Raw genomic sequence first — 21,340 nt, 5'->3', positions numbered from 1 at the left:
AATTTCAGCCATACCCAGAAACTCTTGTAAAAGAAGCTGAAGCCTTTATGTAAAAAGTCAGGGAGATAATTACCTAACTCACTCTTGACCAGTGAGCGAGAACTCAGGGCAGCGTCAGAGGAGGGATTTCAAACAATTGGGCTTGCAGCATCTACATTGAACCTGTATCTGTACAGGAGGGGAATGGAGGAAAGGAAAAGAGCTTCGAAAGATTGGTTTACCAGAATCAAAGATTTGTGGCAATTATTGAGTTTAAAGTTGCATTTCTGACTGCCATGATGCCATGTGCTGAACAACTGCACTCCATCCATCATTTTATCTTTTCGTGTGTTATGCAAGATAATGGATGTCAGTAAAAAATGACAAATACTGCGGATGCTGGAAATCTGAAATAAGAACAGAAAATGCTAGATAATATCTAGCAGGTCAGACAGCATCTGTAGAAAGAGAGAAACAGAGTTAATGTTTCAGGTCGGTGACCATTCATCAGACCTGGAAAAAGATAGAGATGGAACAGGTTTTAAGCAAGTACAGAGGCTTGTCATTTTAATTTGCTGCCTCACTCCCACTCTGACCTCTCTGTCCTCGGCGTTTTATACTGTTCTAATGAAGCTCAATAGAAGCTCGAGGAATAGCATCTTATCTTTCGATAAGGCACTTAACAGCCTTCCGGACTCAACATTGAGTTCAACAAGTTGAGATCATAACCACTGCTCCCATTTTTTCAGACAACAGTTTTTGGTAACGATACTGCTCTTGTCATTTGAAGCTCCTTTAGACCCATCTTTCATGTCCTTTTGTGTACCATTACCACCTCCTTTTGCCTTGCACCGTCATTCCTTTTGTCACTTAATCTCTCCTGCCTTCCACCCTATCACAAACCTTCCCTTGTGTTCTTTCCTCCCCTCCCCTTTCTCTGCGTCTGTACTTGGTTGCAACCTGTTACATCTCTAACGTATCCCAGATCTGATGTAAGGTCACTGACCTGAAACGTTAACGCTGTTTTTCTCTCTCCACAGATGCTGCCTGACCTGCCGAGTGTTTTCAGCATTTTCTGTTCTTATTAATGGATGTCAGTGCTATGTAATGGAACACTTTTCCATTTTGGATGCTAGTGTTAGCATCAGGCACACCCAGGTTAGGCATTTCACAGCCAAACGCTGCTTTGCTTTAATCCTGCCTTCAAACAGTACTCGCCCTCCTGTGTCATTGTGACTTTGCCCACGTCAGCCATCTGAATCAAATTACAGATTTGTTACCGAATATTGGGCGACATTATGCCTTGAACCGACTTCCAACTACAAACAGGATTAAACCTGCTTAAATTAATTTCATGTTGGACTCTTACAGCCATCACACAAAGGAAGCTTGCATCATATCAGCATGCTGTGACTTGGTATCCAATGATGGAAGGACAATGTGTAAACTTATGGGAGTCGAGTTCCCGCTTGTTCACACTTGTTATATCAGCGCAATCCGTGCAGAATCGGCCAAACCAGCGTAAAAAAATCAGGGAATTTTAAAACGTAGGTGACTTGCACCCAAAACCGCTTACGCTCGCGTTTTCTGCGATTTGTTACGCTGTTTCAAGATTCCATTCGCCCAGAACAGGCCCCGCCCACAAAACTGCCCCCACCCCCGGTCGACATTCCAAGATTCTGCCGATTGAGCTGGTTCGGGAAGGTTCTTCAAATTGGGTTCGGTTTCTCTTAGACACACAGGCACTAATGGGCACATTTCAAAAGTCTTTTCAAAGCAAAAAAATATAATTTACACAGGGCCCTAAATTAGTGAAAGCCAAGTTTCGCCCAAATGCTGCCGAAAGGACTGCCGATGGCAGCTGAGAGACCGGGCGCTACTTTCCCAGGAAGATTCCTCTAAAAGAGATGGCAGTACTGCCCGGCCGCCAAATAACGGCTTACGCTGTCAATCTGGGCGGCAGCGGGCAGGAGTCTCAATCTCGGCAGCAAATGCGATTGCTGCCCAAGTGCCCCGAGGATGGAGTCGGGCCCAGGGAGGGTGGAAGGCCTGAAAATAAAAATCATCACCAAAAAGAAAATCACCGGAAGACCTTCAGGGGAGCCCAAACAGGTAAGACGGAATTTTTTTAAAGTTCACTAACTTTTTTTTTGCAGGTCTTCATACTTACCATCGGGGTTAGACCCACCTCCACGCAGCGGTCCTTCCCCCTGCTGCCACGACTCCCGCCCGCACCAATCTGGCAGCTCGGCGGGCAAGAGGACACTTGCACCACTTGGCCGCCAGAGGTCGTCAGCGGGCGGTTCCTGGCGGTACTCCCCTTCCCGCCGGCTACAGCCCAAGTAGAAACTGGCACAGAGGGGAGACCGGCAGCAAAATTCGGTGACAGTGGGCGGCATCCGGCGGCAGTGGTCGGTAAGGCCACCAATTTCAGGGCCAAAGAAACTGACTGGTGTATACCAATTAAACTATTAAATGGTTCAGTATAGTTTTTTTAAAGACATTTTCAGTGAGTTTAAATCAGGTTTCTTAGAGGTGGAGGACCGGACACTCTTAGTAACAATGTTTATTTTAGCTGTGTTAATCAAATGGAACCAGGTTACCGCTCTTAAATACATCAAGGAAATTTTTTATGGAAAGAATAATAATATAAATGATTACATTGTATGACACCGCCCGATTGTGCTGGTTCTTGGAAGATTTCGCATTTGTGAGTATGCAAACAAATGTTAGTGGAAACTTGAAGTGTATCCTAGCCAGCGCAATTCTGAGAGCATTTTGTGTGCAATTTCACGATTGCATCCAAAGCAGAAACTCTACCCCTCTTTACATGATAACTGAAACTATTGTGAAAAATCTCTGTCTTCTGCATTTCATAACATGGGTGTATACAATAAATATTCAACGGGAAATTTAGCCGTAGGGAACTCTTCAGAGAACCAGCTGTGTGTGTAATTGTTGGAGTGACCCATGCTTCTTCTCGCCAAGGCTTCTTCGACAGCACCTTCCAAACCCCCGACCTCCACCATCTAGAAGGACAAGGGCAGCAGGCGCATGGGAACACCGCCACCTCCAATTCCCCTCTGAGTCACACACACCATGCCAACTTGGAAATATATCGGTTGTTGCTTCATGGTCGCTGAGTCAAAATCCCAGGCACACGGACTGCAGTGGTTCAAGAAGGCGGCCCACTACCACCTTCTCAGGGGGCAACTAAGGATAGGCAAAAAATGCCAACCTTGCCAGCAATGCCCACATCCTAGGAATTAATATTAAAAAACTAAGAGGTTTTAAGAAACCACAGGAAGTGGTTGAGACAAAAAGCTTAGATGCTTTCGAAAGGAAACTAGACGAGTACAAGAGAGAAAAAGGGAATCGAAAGATATGCTTAAAGGCTGAGATGAGGTGGATGGAATGGGAGGAGACTCGTGTGGAATATAAACACCAGAACAGACTAGTTGGGCCGAATGGCCTGTTTCTGTGCTGTATATTCTATGTCTGACATACGAATTAATGTTAGCCTTTGTTAGATGGATGGTGGGTGAAGCACTTATATCAGCAATAGCTGAATTAAATACCAGTGCAGCCTCAAATTGTCCCACCCCAAGTACACAGGTCCCAGGTCAGTCAAAATTTCTAGTCAGCTATTCTAACAAATATTTTTTTTTTGCCAAGGTTGCTGCTGTCAGTTTGACAAGTGGATTTCCCTCAGCAGCTGCCTCAGTGCTTGTACAAACTTGAAGATTGCAACCATCTCCACCGCAGCAGTGATGACATATCAAATCTCTTGGAGGAACTTTCCTCGCAAACCGCAGCTAGTTATTTAGCAATCGAGAGTCTAGCAAAATAAATATGCCTTTAAAATAGTAGACTAGATAGGGAGGGTAGATGGTTCTCGCACTAACCCCGACCCACTAGGTGTTAGCTGTGGCTCAGTGGATAGCGCTCTCGTCTCTACGTCAGAAGGTTGTGGGTTCAAGTCCCACTCCAGACTTGAGCACACTTGTGTCGCTGAGGGAGCACTGTACTGTTGGAGGTGGCATCTTTCAGATGAGACGTTAAACCGAGACTCCTTCAGCCATCTTGGGTGGATGTAAAACATCCTATGGTGCTATTTTGAAGCAGTGAAATTGAAGAAAACCTGACACTGAGCCCCATAAGGAGATATTAGGAGAGGTGATCAATAGATAGGTTTTAAGGAGCGTCTTATGGAGGGCGGAGAGGTTTATGGAGGAAATTCCAGAGCTTGGGGTCTAGACAGCTGAAGGCACGGCCACCAATGGTGGGATGAAGGAAATCAGGGATACACAAGAGATCTCGGAGCCTTGTAGGGCTAGAGGAGGTTACGGAGATAGGGTTGTCAGATTGAGATGGATCCGTTTTGCTAGTGGGAGGTGCAGAACATTAGCAGCAGCCGTTTGTCTCTCTGCAACCCCATAGTGAACTTCCTCCCTTTAATACTTTTACCGAGAAAATAAAAGAGAGAAAAAAAGAAAAACACACAGAAGAAGTTGGTGGTTCCTGGGGCAGCAAATCAGCCGAATCCTTGCAAACTTATGCTATTTGCTGGTGTGGATTGACGTTAAGCAGTGTTTTTGCAATGCTATTAATCTGACCACGATAGTCCTAAAGCCTCACATTAACTCTCAGTTAAGATGATGGTTAGCCAACCAACTTCCAACCCTCTGATCACAGTGTAAACTTCAGCTCATTCAAAACTCTGTTGCCTGTATCCTAACCCGCATCAAGTCCTGTTTACCCATCACCCCTGTGCTCCCTGACCTACATTTGCTCCCAGTTCAGCAACGCTCAATTTTAAAATTCTCATCCTTGTTTTCAAACCCCTCCATGGCATCGCCCCCTCCCTATCTCTACAACCATCATCATCATCGGCAGTCCCTTGAAATCAAGGAAGACGTGCTTCCACTCTAAAAGTGAGTTCTCAGGTGACTGTACAGTCCAATATGGGAATTACAGTCTCTGTCACAGGTCGGACAGACAGTGGTTGAAGGAAAGGGTGGGTGGGGAGTCTGGTTTTCCACAAACTCCTTCCACTGTCCGTATTTCATTTCTGCATGCTCTTGGCGATGAGACTCGACATGCTCAGCGCCCTCCCGGATGCTCTTCCTCCACTTAAGGCGGTCTTGGGCCAGGGATTCCCAGGTGCCATAGGATGTTGCACTTTATCAAGGAGGCTTTGAGGATGCCCTTGAAACATTTCCTCTGCCCACCTGGGGCTCGACATGCAGGCCGTGATCCTAACCAATGGATCCACCACAGACCCAATCCACGTCCGGACCGGGGTCAAGCAGGGCTGCACCATCGCGCCAACAGTAGTAGTGATGTTGGGGAGGGCATCAAACATGAAATTAGGGGTGCGTGCAATAAAGGTGCAGCAGTTATAATGGGTGACTTTAATATGCACATAGATTGGGTTAACCAAACTGGAAGCAATACGGTGGAGGAGGATTTCCTGGAGTGCATAAGGGATGGTTTTTTAGACCAATATGTCGAGGAACCAACTAGGGGGGAGGCCATCTTAGACTGGGTGTTGTGTAATGAGAGAGGATTAATTAGCAATCTCGTTGTGCGAGACCCCTTGGGGAAGAGTGACCATAATATGGTGGAATTCTGCATTAGGATGGAGAATGAAACAGTTAATTCAGAGACCATGGTCCAGAACTTAAAGAAGGGTAACTTTGAAGGTAAGAGGCATGAATTGGCTAGGATAGATTGGCGAATGATACTGAAGGGGTTGACTGTGGATGGGCAATGGCAGACATTTAGAGACCGCATGGATGAACTACAACAATTGTACATTCCTGTCTGGCGTAAAAATAAAAAAGGGAAGGTGGCTCAACCGTGGCTATCAAGGGAAATCAGGGATAGTATTAAAGCCAAGGAAGTGGCATACAAATTGGCCAGAAATAGCAGCGAACCCGGAGACTGGGAGAAATTTAGAACTCAGCAGAGGAGGACAAAGGGTTTGATTAGAGCAGGGAAAATGGAGTACGAGAAGAAGCTTGCAGGGAACATTAAGACGGATTGCAAAAGTTTCTATAGATATGTAAAGAGAAAAAGGTTAGTAAAGACAAACGTAGGTCCCCTGCAGTCAGAATCAGGAAAAGTCATAACGGGGAACAAAGAAATGGCGGACCAATTGAACAAGTACTTTGGCTCGGTATTCACTGAGGAGGACACAAACAACCTTCCGGATATAAAAGAGGTCGGAGGGTCTAGTAAGGAGGAGGAACTGAGGGAAATCCTTATTAGTCGGGAAATTGTGTTGGGGAAATTGATGGGATTGAAGGCCGATAAATCCCCAGGGCCTGATGGACTGCATCCCAGAGTACTTAAGGAGATGGCCTTGGAAATAGTGGATGCATTGACAGTCATTTTCCAACATTCCATTGACTCTGGATCAGTTCCTATGGAGTGGAGGGTAGCCAATGTAACCCCACTTTTTAAAAAAGGAGGGAGAGAGATAACAGGGAATTATAGACCGGTCAGCCTGACATCGGTAATGGGTAAAATGATGGAATCAATTATTAAGGATGTCATAGCAGTGCATTTGGAAAGAGGCGATATGATAGGTCCAAGTCAGCATGGATTTGTGAAAGGGAAATCATGCTTGACAAATCTTCTGGAATTTTTTGAGGATGTTTCCAGTAGAGTGGACAAGGGAGAACCAGTTGATGTGGTATATTTGGACTTTCAGAAGGCTTTCGACAAGGTCCCACACAAGAGATTAATGTGCAAAGTTAAAGCACATGGGATTGGGGGTAGTGTGGATTAAGAACTGGTTGTCAGACAGGAAGCAAAGAGTAGGAGTAAATGGGGACTTTTCAGAATGGCAGGCAGTGACTAGTGGGGTACCGCAAGGTTCTGTGCTGGGGCCCCAGCTGTTTACACTGTATATTAATGATTTAGACGAGGGGATTAAATGTAGTATCTCCAAATTTGCGGATGACACTAAGTTGGGTGGCAGTGTGAGCTGCGAGGAGGATGCTATGAGGCTGCAGAGCGACTTGGATAGGTTAGGTGAGTGGGCAAATGCATGGCAGATGAAGTATAATGTGGATAAATGTGAGGTTATCCACTTTGGTGGTAAAAACAGAGAGACAGACTATTATCTGAATGGTGACAGATTAGGAAAAGGGGAGGTGCAACGAGACCTGGGTGTCATGGTACATCAGTCATTGAAGGTTGGCATGCAGGTACAGCAGGCGGTTAAGAAAGCAAATGGCATGTTGGCCTTCATAGCGAGGGGATTTGAGTACAGGGGCAGGGAGGTGTTGCTACAGTTGTACAGGGCCTTGGTGAGGCCACATCTGGAGTATTGTGTACAGTTTTGGTCTCCTAACCTGAGGAAGGACATTCTTGCTATTGAGGGAGTGCAGCGAAGGTTCACCAGACTGATTCCCGGGATGGCGGGACTGACCTATCAAGAAAGACTGGATCAACTGGGCTTGTATTCACTGGAGTTCAGAAGAATGAGAGGGGACCTCATAGAAACGTTTAAAATTCTGACGGGGTTAGACAGGTTAGATGCAGGAAGAATGTTCCCAATGTTGGGGAAGTCCAGAACCAGGGGACACAGTCTAAGGATAAGGGGTAAGCCATTTAGAACCGAGATGAGGAGGAATTTCTTCACCCAGTGAGTGGTGAACCTGTGGAATTCTCTACCACAGAAAGTTGTTGAGGCCAATTCACTAAATATATTCAAAAAGGAGTTAGATGAAGTTCTTACTACTAGGGGAATCAAGGGGTATGGCGAGAAAGCAGGAATGGGGTACTGAAGTTGCATGTTCAGCCATGAATTCATTGAATGGCGGTGCAGGCTAGAAGGGCCGAATGGCCTACTCCTGCACCTATTTTCTATGTTTCTATGTTTCTAACCCTCCTCTCGATCTTCCTCGCTGCAATGTTCCATCTCACTCTCAACAAGCTCCCCGCTGGAGTGCAACTAAGCTACAGAACCAATAGGAACCTGTTCAATCTTCGTTGCCTCCAGGCTAGATCCAAGGTCGTCCCATCCTCTGTCATCGAACTACAGTACGCGGACGACACTTGTATCTGCACACATTCAGAGGCCAAAGTCTACAACCATTATCTACAAAGTGGATAAATCGCCATGCCCGGATGAAATATATCCCAGGCTGTTAAGAGAAGCAAAGGAGGAAATAGCATAGGCTCTGACAATCATTTTCCATCCTTCCTGGCTACAGATGTAGTGTCAGAGGACTGGAGGACTGATAACAGTGTATATTTGTTTAAAAAGGGATAGACTGAGTAATTACAAACTAGTCAGCCTAACATTGGTGGTGGGAAAATTATTGGAAAAATTCTGAGGGACAGGATAAATATTCATTTAGAAAGACACAGATTAATCAAGGACAGTCAGCATGGATTTGTTAAGGGAAGGTTGTATCTGACTAACTTGATTGAGTTTTTTGAAGAGGTAACAAGGAGTGTGGATGAGGGTAGTGCATTTGATGTAGTGCATATGGATTTTAGCAAGGCATTTGATAAGGTCCCAAATGGCAGTCAGTCACGAAAGTAAAGCCCATGGGATCCAAGGCAAAGTGGCAAGTTGGATCTAAAATTGGCTCAGAGGCAGGAAGCAAAGGGTAATGGTTGATGGGTGTTTTTGTGACTAGAGGGCTGTTTCCAGTGGGGTTCTGCAGGACTCAGTACTAGGTCCCTAGCTTTTTGTGGTATATATCGAAGATTTGGACTTGAATGTAGGGGATATGGTTAAGAAGTTTCCAGATGATCCTAAAATTGGCTATGTGATTGTTAATGAAGAAAAAAGCTATAGACTGCAGGAAGATATCAATGAACTGGTCAGATGGGCAGAGCAGTGGCAAATGGAATTCAATACGGAGAAGTATGAGGTAATGCATTTGGGGAGGGCTAACAAGGCAAGGGATTACACATTAAATGGTAGGACACTGAGAAGTGTAGAGGAACAAAGGGACCTTGGAGTGCAGGTCCACAGATCCCTGAAGATAGCAGGCCAGGCAGATAGCTGATTAAGATGGCATATGGAATACTTGCCTTTATTAACCGAATGGAATACAAGAGCAGGGGGCTGATGCTTGAAATGTATAAAACATTAGTTAGGCTTCAGCTAGAGTACTGTGTGCAGTTCTGATTACCACATTATAGGAAAGATGTGACTGCACTGGAGAGGGTACAGAGGAGATTTACGAGGATGTTGTCTGGGCTGAAGAATTTTAGCTATGAGGAAAGATTGGATAGGCTGGGTTTTTTTTCTTTGGAACAGAGGAGGCTGAGAGGAGACCTTATTGAGGTGTATAAAATTATGAGGGGCCTAAATAGAGTGGATAGGAAGAACCTATTTCCCTTAGAAGAGGGCTCAACAACCAGGGGGCATAGATTTAAAGTAATTCGTAGGAGGTTTAGAGGGGATTTGAGGGGGAGCATTTTCACCCAGAATGTGATGGGGGTTTAGAACTCACTGCCTGAAAGGATGGTAGAGGAAGAAACCCTCACCACAGTTAAAAAGGAATTGGATATGCACTTGAATTGCCGTAACCACAGGGCTATGGACCAAGAGTTGGAAAACGGGATTAGGCTGGATAGCTCTTTGTCGGCCAGCGTGGGCATGATGGGCCAAAGTGGCCTCCTTCCATGCTGTAAATTTCTATGGTTCTATTCTATGAGACATCCGGTGGTCGTGAAAGGCACTATATAAATTTAAGTCCTTGTTTCTTTCTTCTTAATCCTGCGACATCTCTGCACTCCTCCAATTCTGGCCTCTCGTGCACCCCGATTTTCATTGCCCCATCATTGGTGGCCGAGCCTTCAGCTGCCTAGGCCCTAAACTCTGGAATTCTCTCCCTAAACGTCTCCGCCTCTCTACCTCTCTCTCTCCTCCCTTAAGATGCACCTTAAAACCTATCTCTTTGACCAAGCTTTCTTGCAGGCACATTTCAAAACCTACAGGAAGGATTAAGATCACTCTTAGAAATGAATATCAGTTCAAATCAAGTTGGATAGTTCTGAGCACATCATTATTTTCTCAATAACCTAAAATACTTTCAGGAAGTTAGGGATTAGGTGACCAGTCTGAGATTAGAGAAAATGCAACTCTCACTATCAGACTTGCAGCAAGGTTCAGTCCATCTACTCCACAAGATGCAGCACTGACCCCCAATGCAAGACTGATATTTCAGTAATTGACTGTTATGACGCAGACTAATCCACATGAATGCATTTGGCTTGATTCTCCATCTCTTGTGCACAGGTGTCAATCACCGGTTCCAATCAGCAATCTTTGATGGAGATCTTGCCACCGATGGGCACGTCACTGGCCAATTCAGTACAGCTGTCTCATGTCACGGCCACTCAGCACTCGGTTGAGGAAGTGTGGGCCAAGTGGGAGTCAGTGGTATGTGACCTTTCAACTCTCGGGAGCCAGCTGCAATCTTTGCCAGTGTAACAGCTGGGCAAAAATTGCTGAAACCTCGAATTGCTTCACTCAGTCTTACAAACACACAGATATAGGGGTCAATCTTCATTCCCTGCACCTGGTGTTAACTGGGGAGGAGGGTGTGTAATGGTAGAATGGGGTCGTTAGCCTCACTGTCCCATTAACACAGGCAATTCGTCCGCCACCATTTTGAAAGGGCCTACCATTAGGTGTCCAAAGCGCCTGTCCGTTGCAGGCGATAGGCCCCTTTTAAATTGGAAATTGGGGTCTGACGTTAATAGGACCCCAATTGCCATTTTAGCTCAGAACAGGTCGGAGTCTTTGTTGTGCTCACAAAGACCAATTCCACGGGCAATAGAAGAGAAGATGACTTCTAAAGGTACACAGGAACAGGAGTAGACCATTCAGCCCCTCCAGCCTGGTCCACCATTTGGTTAGATCATGGCTCATCTGCATCTTAACTCCATCCACCCGCCTTGTGTCTGTAACCCTTAATGCCCCTGACAAACAAAAATCTATCAATCTCAGTTTTGAAATTTTCAATTGACCCCCAGCTTCAACAGCTTTTGAGGGAGAGAGTTCCAGATTTTCACTACCCTTTGTGTGAAGAAGTGCTTCCTGAATCACCCCTGAACGGCCTGGCTCTAATTTTAAGGTTAAGGCTCCTTGTTCTGGACTCCCTCACCAGAGGAAATAGTTTCTCTCTATCTATCCTATCAAATCCTTTAATCATCTTAAACACATCAATTAGATCGCCCCTTAATCTTCTAAATTTGAGGGAACACAAGCCTAGCCTATGTAAACTGTCCTCATAATTTAACCCTTTTAGCCCCTTAAATCACAACTTACTTTAGTGGCCAACAGAGGAGCCCACCAGCCTCGATCACAACCCCTTCCCCCCCACACCTCAACTTTCCTTGCTTCTGGCAGCTCTGGTCCGATTCCCAGTGGCTGATCTGGCGAGTTGCCTGTTTGATGGTCCCTGCAGCTTGTTTAGTAAATGTAACTGAGGACTGGAGCCTCAAAATGATGGGGAGGAGGGGTGGGGGTCTCTTCACCCCCGGGAATGGGTGGCCAACCAAAAGTCCAAATCTATCCCACAGAGTCAATCGGTTACAGGTGACAAAGAAAGAAAGATTTGCATTTATATAGCGCATTTCACAACCTCAGGACATCCCAGAGCACTTTACAGCCAATGAAGTAATTTTGAAGTGTAGTCACTGTTGTAACGTAGGAAACGTGGCAGCCAAATTGCACACAGCAAGCTCCCACAAACAGCAATGTAATAACGGCCAGGTAATCTGTTTTTTTTTTTAGTGATGTTGGTTGAGGGATAAATATTGGCCAGGATACGGGGGATAACTTTGCGGCTCTTCCTCAAATAGCGCTGTAGGTTCTTTTAAGTTCACCTGAGGGAACAGACTGTTCCTCAGTTTAACATCTCATCTGAAAAACGGCATCTCCGACACTGCAGCGCTCCCTCAGTCTAGATTTGTGTGCTCAAGTCCCTGGAATGGAACTTGAACCCACAACTTTCTGACATGGAGGCTAGAGTGCTACTCACTGAGCCATGGCTAGCCAATGGGGAATAGCAGGCGATCAGCTCTAAAACCTAATCTTTGAATCCAAATCAATTTGAATTAAGTAGTCTATCTTTTGTACCACTTTGAACAGTTCAGATCGGTTTATTTTTTTGAAGAAAAATCCTATCACTATGGTCAGTTGCTGTTTATTGATACACTTTACACCTGCACTCCATTGTGTGTGTCAATAACACACATTGCACACCTCCATGTCCCACTTCTTCTGGTGGCAACAGTTGGGACAACGTTACTGACAAGCCTTGAAAATTATTTCCATAATGTCCATAATATATTCCAATGTTCTCCTGGCTCCCATCTCCCCTCCTACATAAACTGGTGCTTATCCAAAACTCTGCTACCCGTATCGTAACTCACACCAAGTCCCGTTCATCCATCACCCTCTGTGCTCGCTGATCTATATTGGCACCTGGTCCAGCAACGCCTCGATTTTAAAATTCTCATCCTTGTTTTCAAATCCCTCCATGGCCTCGCCCCTCCCTATCTCTGTAACCTCCTCCAGCCCTACTATCCTCTGAGATATCTGCGCTCCTCCAATTTTAGCATCTTGCGCACCCCCGATTTCCTTCGCTCCACCATTGGCGGTCGTGCCTTCAGCTGCCGAGACCCTAAGCTCTGGAATTTCCTCCATAAACCTCTCTGCCTCTTCACCACTCTCTCCTCCTTTACGACACTCCTTCAAACCTACCTCTTTGACCAAGCTTTTAGTCACCGGTCCTATATCTCCTTATGTGGCTCGGCAATTTTTTTTTGATAACGCATCTGTGGGTCTTGGCCCATTTTGCTAGATTAAAAGTGCTATATAAATGTTGTTGTTTAAGGGAATTTAACGAGAATTTTTTTGTTAAAGTAAATTGGGTAAACGAAAATGTGGGAAAATACTGTTCATAGCACAATGTGAATTTAAGATTCAGTGAAACACTCAATCAGCCCATTTGACCCTGGGGAAATATTGGGTTACTGAATTAAATGAGATTCTGAACTTGCTGCCAGTGTGTTAAACGGATGTTGTGTATTCACTGCTCCTTGTACAAACTGCCCGATTTTCATTTCATTTCAAGTTGAAAATCGACGCACAATAGATCTTAGCTGGGAACAGAATTCAAACTGACCGTCAATTTATATACTGCGTTGATTAAAGTTCAGATTACAAACAAAACCTAAAAATTTGAACCTGTAAGTGATTATAAAAGCAAATTCAGAAATCAATTCAAATAGCAATTGTAGAAGTTTTATTAAGCAAATTTCTGTTTTATCTGTAAATCTCTTGAATTTTAAAATAGTAGTGAACTCTGCAATATTAAAAATTAAATTGGGCCTCTCCAGAGATTTTAAAGCAGGGGAGTTCTCTCCAGTGTCCTGGCCACTATTTATCCCTCAACCTACATCACTAAAACAGATGATCCAGTCAGCAGAATTAGTCTAAACTAATGATCTATCTTCTGTGAAGATTTTGACTTCTTCTGTTCCTGCAAGATCAGCATGGCCTTCTGTTGCTTTCACCCTTATGAGCTTGTTTAGCTTTGCTGGTTGTGGGAGCTTGTTGTGCGCAAATTGGTGGCCCCTTTTTCTACATTACAACAGTGACTACCCTTCAAAAGTACTTCATTGGCTGTAAAGCACTTTTGGGCATCTAGAAGTCAAGAAAGGCATTATGTAATTTTTATTTTATTTATTCATTCATGCGATGTGGGTACCGCTGGCAAGGCCAGCATTTATTGCCCATCCCTAATTGCCCTAGAGAAGGTGATGGTGAGCTGCCATTTCAGAGGGCAGTTAAGAGTCAACCACATTGCTGCAGGCCAGACCGGGTAAGGACAGCAGATTTCCTTCCCGAAAGGACATTAGTGAACAAGATGGGTTTTTATGACAATCCAGTAGTTTCATGGTCACCGTTACTGATACTAGCTTTCTATTCCAGATTTTTAAAATTTAATTAACTGAATTTAAATTCCCCAGCTGCCATGGTGGGATTTGAATTCATGTCCCCTGATCATTAGTCCAGGCCTCTGCATTACTAGTCCACTAATATAACTACTATGCTACTGTACTTGTGTCAATTAAAAATGATTGTACTACCCGAAATGGAAACAGAAGTTGGTGAAAACCATTTCTTTAAGAGCTGGCAGAAAGTGCTAGAAGAAAGAATAAATACAACAGTTCAAGGACTTGTTGGAAAAAGATGCCTCTAATTGGGACTCTAAAATGGTGACACTCTCCAGAGGTTCCTTGGCACAATGGCTGGCACATTTGTTTAATCAACCATTTACAGCTGGTGTCCTCCCTGCTGACTGGAAGTTGTCAATAGTCACATCACTCCATGTATAGAAGATATGCATAAAAACAATCTTCAGCCATCTCCTCATTCCCAAGCCAGCAGAGAAGGCCATGTCTGAATGAGTGACAGCGTGTAGTCTCTGTGTCGTTTAAAAAGTATTAAAAAAAAGAAAGTCAATGATTTTCGATCCCAGGAAAGGGAAATAAAAGAAAGGAACGCTTTCTGTATAAACCAGGAAAAGAACGAACTTGCATTTATATAGCGCCTTTCATGACCACCGGAGGTCCCAAACGCTTTACAGCCAATCAAGTACTTTTTGAAGTGTAGTCACTGTTGTAATGTACGAAACAAGGTAGCCAATTTTCCACTAGCAACATCCCACAAAAAGCAATGCGATAAATGTCTAGATAATTTATTTTAATGATGTTGGTTGATGGATAAATATTGGCCTGGAACACCAGTGAAAATGTTCCCGTTCTTTTTCGAAGTAGTGCCATGAGATCTTTTACGTCCACCTGAGAGGGCAGACAGAGCCTCAATTTAATGTTAATAAGATAGTACAATCCCTTTTATGAAAGGGAAATCATGTTTGACAAATGGAAATTATGTTTGACAAATTTGCTGGAGTTCTTTGAGGATGTAACGAGCAGAGTAGATAAAGGGGAACCAGTAGATGTCGTGTATTTGGATTTCCAGAAAGCAATCAATAAAGTACCACACAAAAGGTTACTGCACAAGATAAGGGCTCACTGGGTTGGGGGTAATATATTAGCGTGTATAGAGGATTGGCTAAGTAACAGCAAACAGAGAGTCGGGATAAATGAGTCATTTTCAGGTTGGCAAACTGTAACTAGTGGGGTGCCACAGGGATCAGTGCTGAGGCCTCAACTATTTACAATCTATATCAATGACTTGGATGAAGGGACTGGGTGTAACATAACCAAGTTTGCTGATGATACAAAGATAGGTGGGAAAGCAAGTTATGAGGAGGATGCAAATAATCTACAAAGGGATATAAATAGGCTCAGTGTGTGGGCAAATATTTGGCAGATGGACTATAATGCGGGAAAATGTGAGGTTATCCACTCTGGTAGGAAAAATAAAAAAGCAAATTATTATTTAAATGGGGAATGATTACAAAATCCTGTAGTACTGAGGAATTTGGGGGGTCTTGTACATGGAATGTATAAGGGTTGGTTTTCTAGACCAATATGTCGAGGAACCAACTAGAGAGCAGGCCATCCTAAACTGGGTCTTGTGTAATGAGAGAGGACTAATTAGCAACCTTGTCGTGCGAGGCCCCTTGGGGAAGAGTGACCATAATATGGTAGAATTCTTTATTAAGATGGAGAGTGACACAGTTAATTCAGAGACTAAGGTCCTGAACTTAAAGAAAGGCAACTTCGATGGTATGAGACATGAATTGGCTAGGATAGACTGGTGAATGATACTTAAAGGGTTGACGGTGGATAGGCAATGACAGACATTTAAAGATCACATGGATGAACTACAACAATTGTACATCCCTGTCTGGAGTAAAAATAAAACGGGGAAGGTGGCTCAACCGTGGCTAACAAGGGAAATTAGGGATAGTGTTAAATCCAAGGAAGAGGCATATAAATTGGCCAGAAAAAGCAGCAAACCTGAGGACTGGGAGAAAATTCAGCAGAGGAGGGCAAAGGGTTTAATTAGGAGGGGAAAAATAGAGTATGAAAGTAAGCTGGCAGGAACATAAAAACTTACTGCAAAAGCTTCTACAGATATGTGAAGAGAAAAAGATTAGTGAAGACTAATGTAGGTCCGTTGCAGTCAGAATCAGGTGAATTCATAATGGGGAACAAGGAAATGGCAGACCAATTGAACAAATACTTTGGTTCTGTCTTCACTAAGGAAGACACGAATACCCTCCAGAAAATACTAGGGGACCGAGGGTCGAGCAAGAATGGGGACTGAGGGAATTGAGGGAAATCCTTATTAGTCAGGAAATGGTATTAGGGAAATTGATGGGATTGAAGGCCGATAAATTCCCAGGGCCTGATCGTCTGCATCCCAGAGTACTTAAGGAAGTGGCCCTAGAAATAGTAGATGCATTGGTGGTCATTTTCCAACATTCCATGGACTCTGGACCAGTTCCTATAGATTAGAGGGTAGCTAATGCAACCGCACTTTTTAAAAAAGGAAGGAGAGAGAAAACAGGTAATTATAGACCAGTTAGCCTGACATCGGTAATGGGTAAAATGATGGAATCAATTATTAAGGATGTCATAGCAGTGCATTTGCAAAGCAGTGACAGGATCGGTCCAAGTCAGCATGGATTTATGAAAGGGAAATCATGCTTGACAAATCTTCTAGACTTTTTTGAGGATGTAACTAGTAGAATGGATAAGGGAGAACCAGTGGATGTGGTGTATTTGGACTTTCAAAAGGCTTTTGACAAGGTCCCACACAAGAGATTAGTGTGCAAAATTAAGGCACATGGGATTGGGGGTAATATATTGATGTGGATACAGAACTGGTTGGCAGACAGGAAGCAAAGAGTGGGAATAAACAGGTCCTTTTCAGAATGGCAGGCAGTGACTAGTGGAGTAGCGCAAGGTTCAGTGCTGGGACCCCAGCTATTTACAATATATACTAATGATTTAGACAAAGGAATTGAATGTAATATCTCCAAGTTTGCAGATGACACTAAGCTGGGTGGCAGTGTGAGCTGAGAGGAGGATGCTAAGAGGCTGCAGGGAGGTATTGCTGCAGTTGTACAGGGCCTTGGTGAGACCACACCTTGAATATTGTGTACAGTTTTGGTCTCTTAATCTGAGGAAGGACATTCTTGCTATTGAGGGAGTGCAGCGAGGGTTCACCAGCCTGATTCCCGGCATGGCAGGACTGACATATGAAGAAAGACTGGATCGACTAGGCTTATATTCACTGGAATTTAGAAGAATGAGAGGGGATCTCATAGAAGCATATAAAATTCTGACGGGATTGGACAGGTTAGATGCAGGAAGAATGTTCCCGATGTTGGAGAAGTCCAGAACCAGGGGTCACAGTCTAAGGCTAATGGGTAAGCCATATAGGACTGAGATGAGGAGAAACTTTTTCACTCAGAGAATTGTGAACCTGAGGAATTCTCTACCACAGAAAGTTGTTGAGTCCAGTCCATTGGATATATTCAAAGGGGAGTTAGATGTGGCTCTTACGGCTAAAGGGATCAGGGGGTATGGAGAGAAGGCAGGAGTGGGGTACAAAAGTTGCATGATCAGCCATGATCATATTGAATGGTGGTGCAGGCTCAAAGGGCAAAATGGCTTGCTCCTGCACCTATTTTCTATGTTTCTATGAAATGCAAAAAGTTAGTATGCAGGTACAGCAAGTAATCAGGAAGGCAAATGGAATGTTGGCCTTTATTGCAAGGGGCTAGAGTATAAAAGTAGGGAAGTCTTGCTTCAAGTGTACAGGGCGTTGGTAAGACCACACCTGGAGTATTGTGTACAGTTTTGGTCTCCTTATTTAAGGAAGGATTTACTTGCATTGGAGGCAGTTCAGAGAAGGTTCACGAGGTTGATTCCTGAGATTAAGGGCTTGTCATATGAAGAAAGGTTGAGCAGGTTGGCAGATTGGAGTTTAGAAGAATGAGAGGTGATCTTATTGAAACATATAAGATACTGAAGGGGCTTGACAGGGTAAATGCAGAGAGGATGTTTCCACTCATGGGGGAATCTAGAACTAGGGGACATAGTTTCAGAATAAGGGGTCGCCCTTTTAAAACAGAAATGAGGAGGGATTTCTTCTCTCAGAGGATCGTGAATCTTTGGAATTCTTTACCCTAGAGAGCTATGGAGGCTGGGTCTTGGAATTTATTTAAGGTAGAGATGGACAGATTCTTGAATGATAAGGAGGTCAAGGGGAGTGGGCGAGAAAGTGGAGTTGAGGCCAGGATCGGATCAGCCATGATCTTATTGAATGGCGGAGCAGGCTTGAAGGGCCAAATGGCTTACTCCTGCTCCTATTTCTTATGTTCTTATGCTCTTATATAGATAGGCTAAGTGAGTGGGCAAAAATTTGACAGATGGAGTATAATGTGGGAAAATGTGAGGTTATCCACTTTGGTAGGAAAAATAAAAAAGCAAATTATTATTTAAAGGGGAGAGAGATTACAAAATGCTGCGGTACAGAGGGATCTGGGGGTCATTGTATCTAAAACACAAAAAGTTAGCATGCAGGTACAGCAAGTAATTTGGAAGGCAAATGGAATGTTGGTCTTTATTGGAAGGGGGATGGAGTATTAAAGTAGGGAAGTCTTGCTACAACTGTTCTGTGTACAGTTTTGGTCTCCTTATTTAAGGAAGGATATACTTGCATTTGAGGCAGTTCAAAGAAGTTTCACTCGGTTGATCCCTGAGATGATGGGATTGTCTTCTGAAGAAAGGTTCAGCAGATTGGGCCTATACTCATTGGAGTTTAGAAGAATGAGAGGTGATCTTTTTGAAACATGTAAGATTCTGAGGGGGCTTGACAGGATAGATACAGAAAAGATGTTTCCCCTTGTGGGGGAATCTAGAACTAGGGGGAGTAGTTTAAGAATAAGGGGTCGCCCTCTCAGAGGGTCGTGAATCTTTGGAATTCTCTACTCCAGAGAACTGTGGAGGCTGCGTCATTGAATATATTTAAGGTGGAGATAGACAGATTTTTGAACGATAAGAGGTTAAGAATTATGGGGATGGGCAGGGAAGTGAAGTTGAGGCCAGGATCAGATCAGCCACGATCTTATTGAATGGCAGAACAGGCTTGAGGGGGTCAAATGGCCTACTCCTGCTCCTATTTCTTATGTTAATACCACAGGTAATGATAGGGAGATGGCAGAAATATTAAATAATTATTTTGCTTCAGTATTTACCAGGGAGATAGACATGATAGAAACATAGAAACATAGAAAATAGGTGCAGGAGCAGGCCATTCAGCCCTTCTAGCCTGCACCGCCATTCAATGAGTTCATGGCTGAACATGAAACTTCAGTACCCCATTCCTGCTTTCTCGCCATAACCCTTGATCCCCCGAGTAGTAAGGACTTCATCTAACTCCCTTTTGAATATATTTAGTGAATTGGCCTCAACTACTTTCTGTGGTAGAGAATTCCACAGGTTCACCACTCTCTGGGTGAAGAAGTTTCTCCTCATCTCGGTCCTAAATGGCTTACCCCTTATCCTTAGACTGTGTCCCCTGGTTCTGGACTTCCCCAACATTGGGAACATTCTTCCTGCATCTAACCTGTCTAAACCCGCCAGAATTTTAAACGTTTCTATGAGATCCCCTCTCATTCTTCTGAACTCCAGTGAATACAAGCCCAGTTGATCCAGTCTTTCTTGATAGGTCAGTCCCACCATCTCGGGAATCAGTCTGGTGAATCTTCGCTGCACTCCCTCAATAGCAAGAATGTCCTTCCTCAAGTTAGGATATTGGATGATGAGATGAGTAATGAGATAAGTGTATTTAAAATAAAAAAGGGGGAAGTGGAGTTGAGGCCAGGATCCCCGCAGATCATCAGTGATCTTATTGAATGGTGGAGCAGGCTGGAGTGGACAAATGGCCTACTATTGCTTCTATTTCTTAACTTCACTTCCCTGCCCGCTCCCCATAACCCTTGACCCCCTTATCATTCAAAAATCTGTCTATCGCCACCTTAAATATATTCAATGACACAGCCTCTACAGGAGCGGGAGTTCAGGCAGTCGAGCAGCCTATAAAGGCCCGAGAGTCAGAGGAGGCGGCCACAGGAGCAGGAATTCGGGTAGTCGAGCGGCCTATAAAGGCCCGAGAGTCGGAGGAGGCGGCCACAGGAGCAGGAATTCGGGCAGTCGAGCGGCCTATAAAGGCCCGAGAGTCGGAGGAGGCTAGCTGGTGCAGGGGCAGGGTCAGAAAGTAAACAAAGAAGTAAGAAGAAATTGAAGTGGGATGTCACAGCCAAGCGGGTAAGTGATTGGCTAGTTGGGAAGTATTTGATCTTTTATTTTTCTTAGCAGTAAGAAACCGTTGGCATTGTTACAAATTAAGTTAATCTAAGGGTTAAGTCATGGCAGGAGAGCCCAGACCCGTGTCATGCTCCTCCTGTGCTATGTGGAAAATCAGGGATAATACCAATGTGCGGGAAGTGTATCCAGCTGCAGCTCCTGACAGACCGCGTTGCGGCACTGGAGCTGCAGATGGATTCACTCTGGAGCATCACAATGCTGAGGATGTTGTGAATAGTACGTTTATTGAGTTGGTCACACCGCAGGTAAAGGTTGCACAGCCAGATAGGGAATGGGTGACCATCAGGAAGAGCAAGGGAAGGCAGGTAGTGCAGGGGTCCCCTGCGGTCACCTCCAGACACACCATTTTGGGTACTGTTGAGGGAGGTGGCTCATTAGGGAAGGCAGCAGCAGCCAAGTTGATGGCACCATGGGTGGCTCTGCTGCACAGGAGGGCATGAAAAAATGTGGGAGAGCTATAGTGGTAGGGAACTCAACATCCAGGAGTATTCAATATTCAGGAAGGATAGGCAGGAAGGAAAAGGAGGTGGGGTATCGTTACTGGTTAAAGAGGAGATTAATGCAATAGTAAGAAAGGACATTAGCGTGGATGATGTGGAATCTATATGGGTAGAGCTGCGAAACACCAAAGGGCAGAAAACATTAGTGGGAGTTGTGTACAGACCACCAAACAGAGGTTGGGGACGGCATCAAACAGGAAATTCGGGACACGTGCAATAAGGGTACAGCAGTTATCATGGGTGACTTTAATCTACATATTGATTGGGCTAACCAAACTGGTAGTAATACTGTGGAGGAGTTGTTCCTGGAGTATAGAAGGAATGGTTTTCTAGACCAATATGTCGAGGAACCAACTAGAGAGCAGGCCATACTAGACTGGGTGTTGTGTAACGAGAGAGGATTAATTCGCAATCGGGTCGTGCGAGGCCCCTTGGGGAAGAGTGACCATAATATGGTAGAATTCTTCATTAAGGTGAAGAGTGACACAGTTAATTCA

General features: G+C 44.3%; 1 protein-coding gene across 2 annotated transcripts in view; it reads right to left on the bottom strand.

Annotated features, from left to right (window-relative positions):
• pgm5 (phosphoglucomutase 5) overlaps nt 1–21,340 on the bottom strand; it is a 296,274-nt gene that overhangs the window by 183,897 nt on the left and 91,037 nt on the right. The window lies entirely within an intron of this gene.

Source organism: Pristiophorus japonicus, chromosome 1, assembly GCF_044704955.1.
Source record: "Pristiophorus japonicus isolate sPriJap1 chromosome 1, sPriJap1.hap1, whole genome shotgun sequence".
NCBI lineage: Eukaryota > Metazoa > Chordata > Chondrichthyes > Pristiophoridae > Pristiophorus > Pristiophorus japonicus.
Note: the sequence above shows the minus strand (reverse complement) of the source record. Positions and strands in the feature narration are given on the sequence as shown.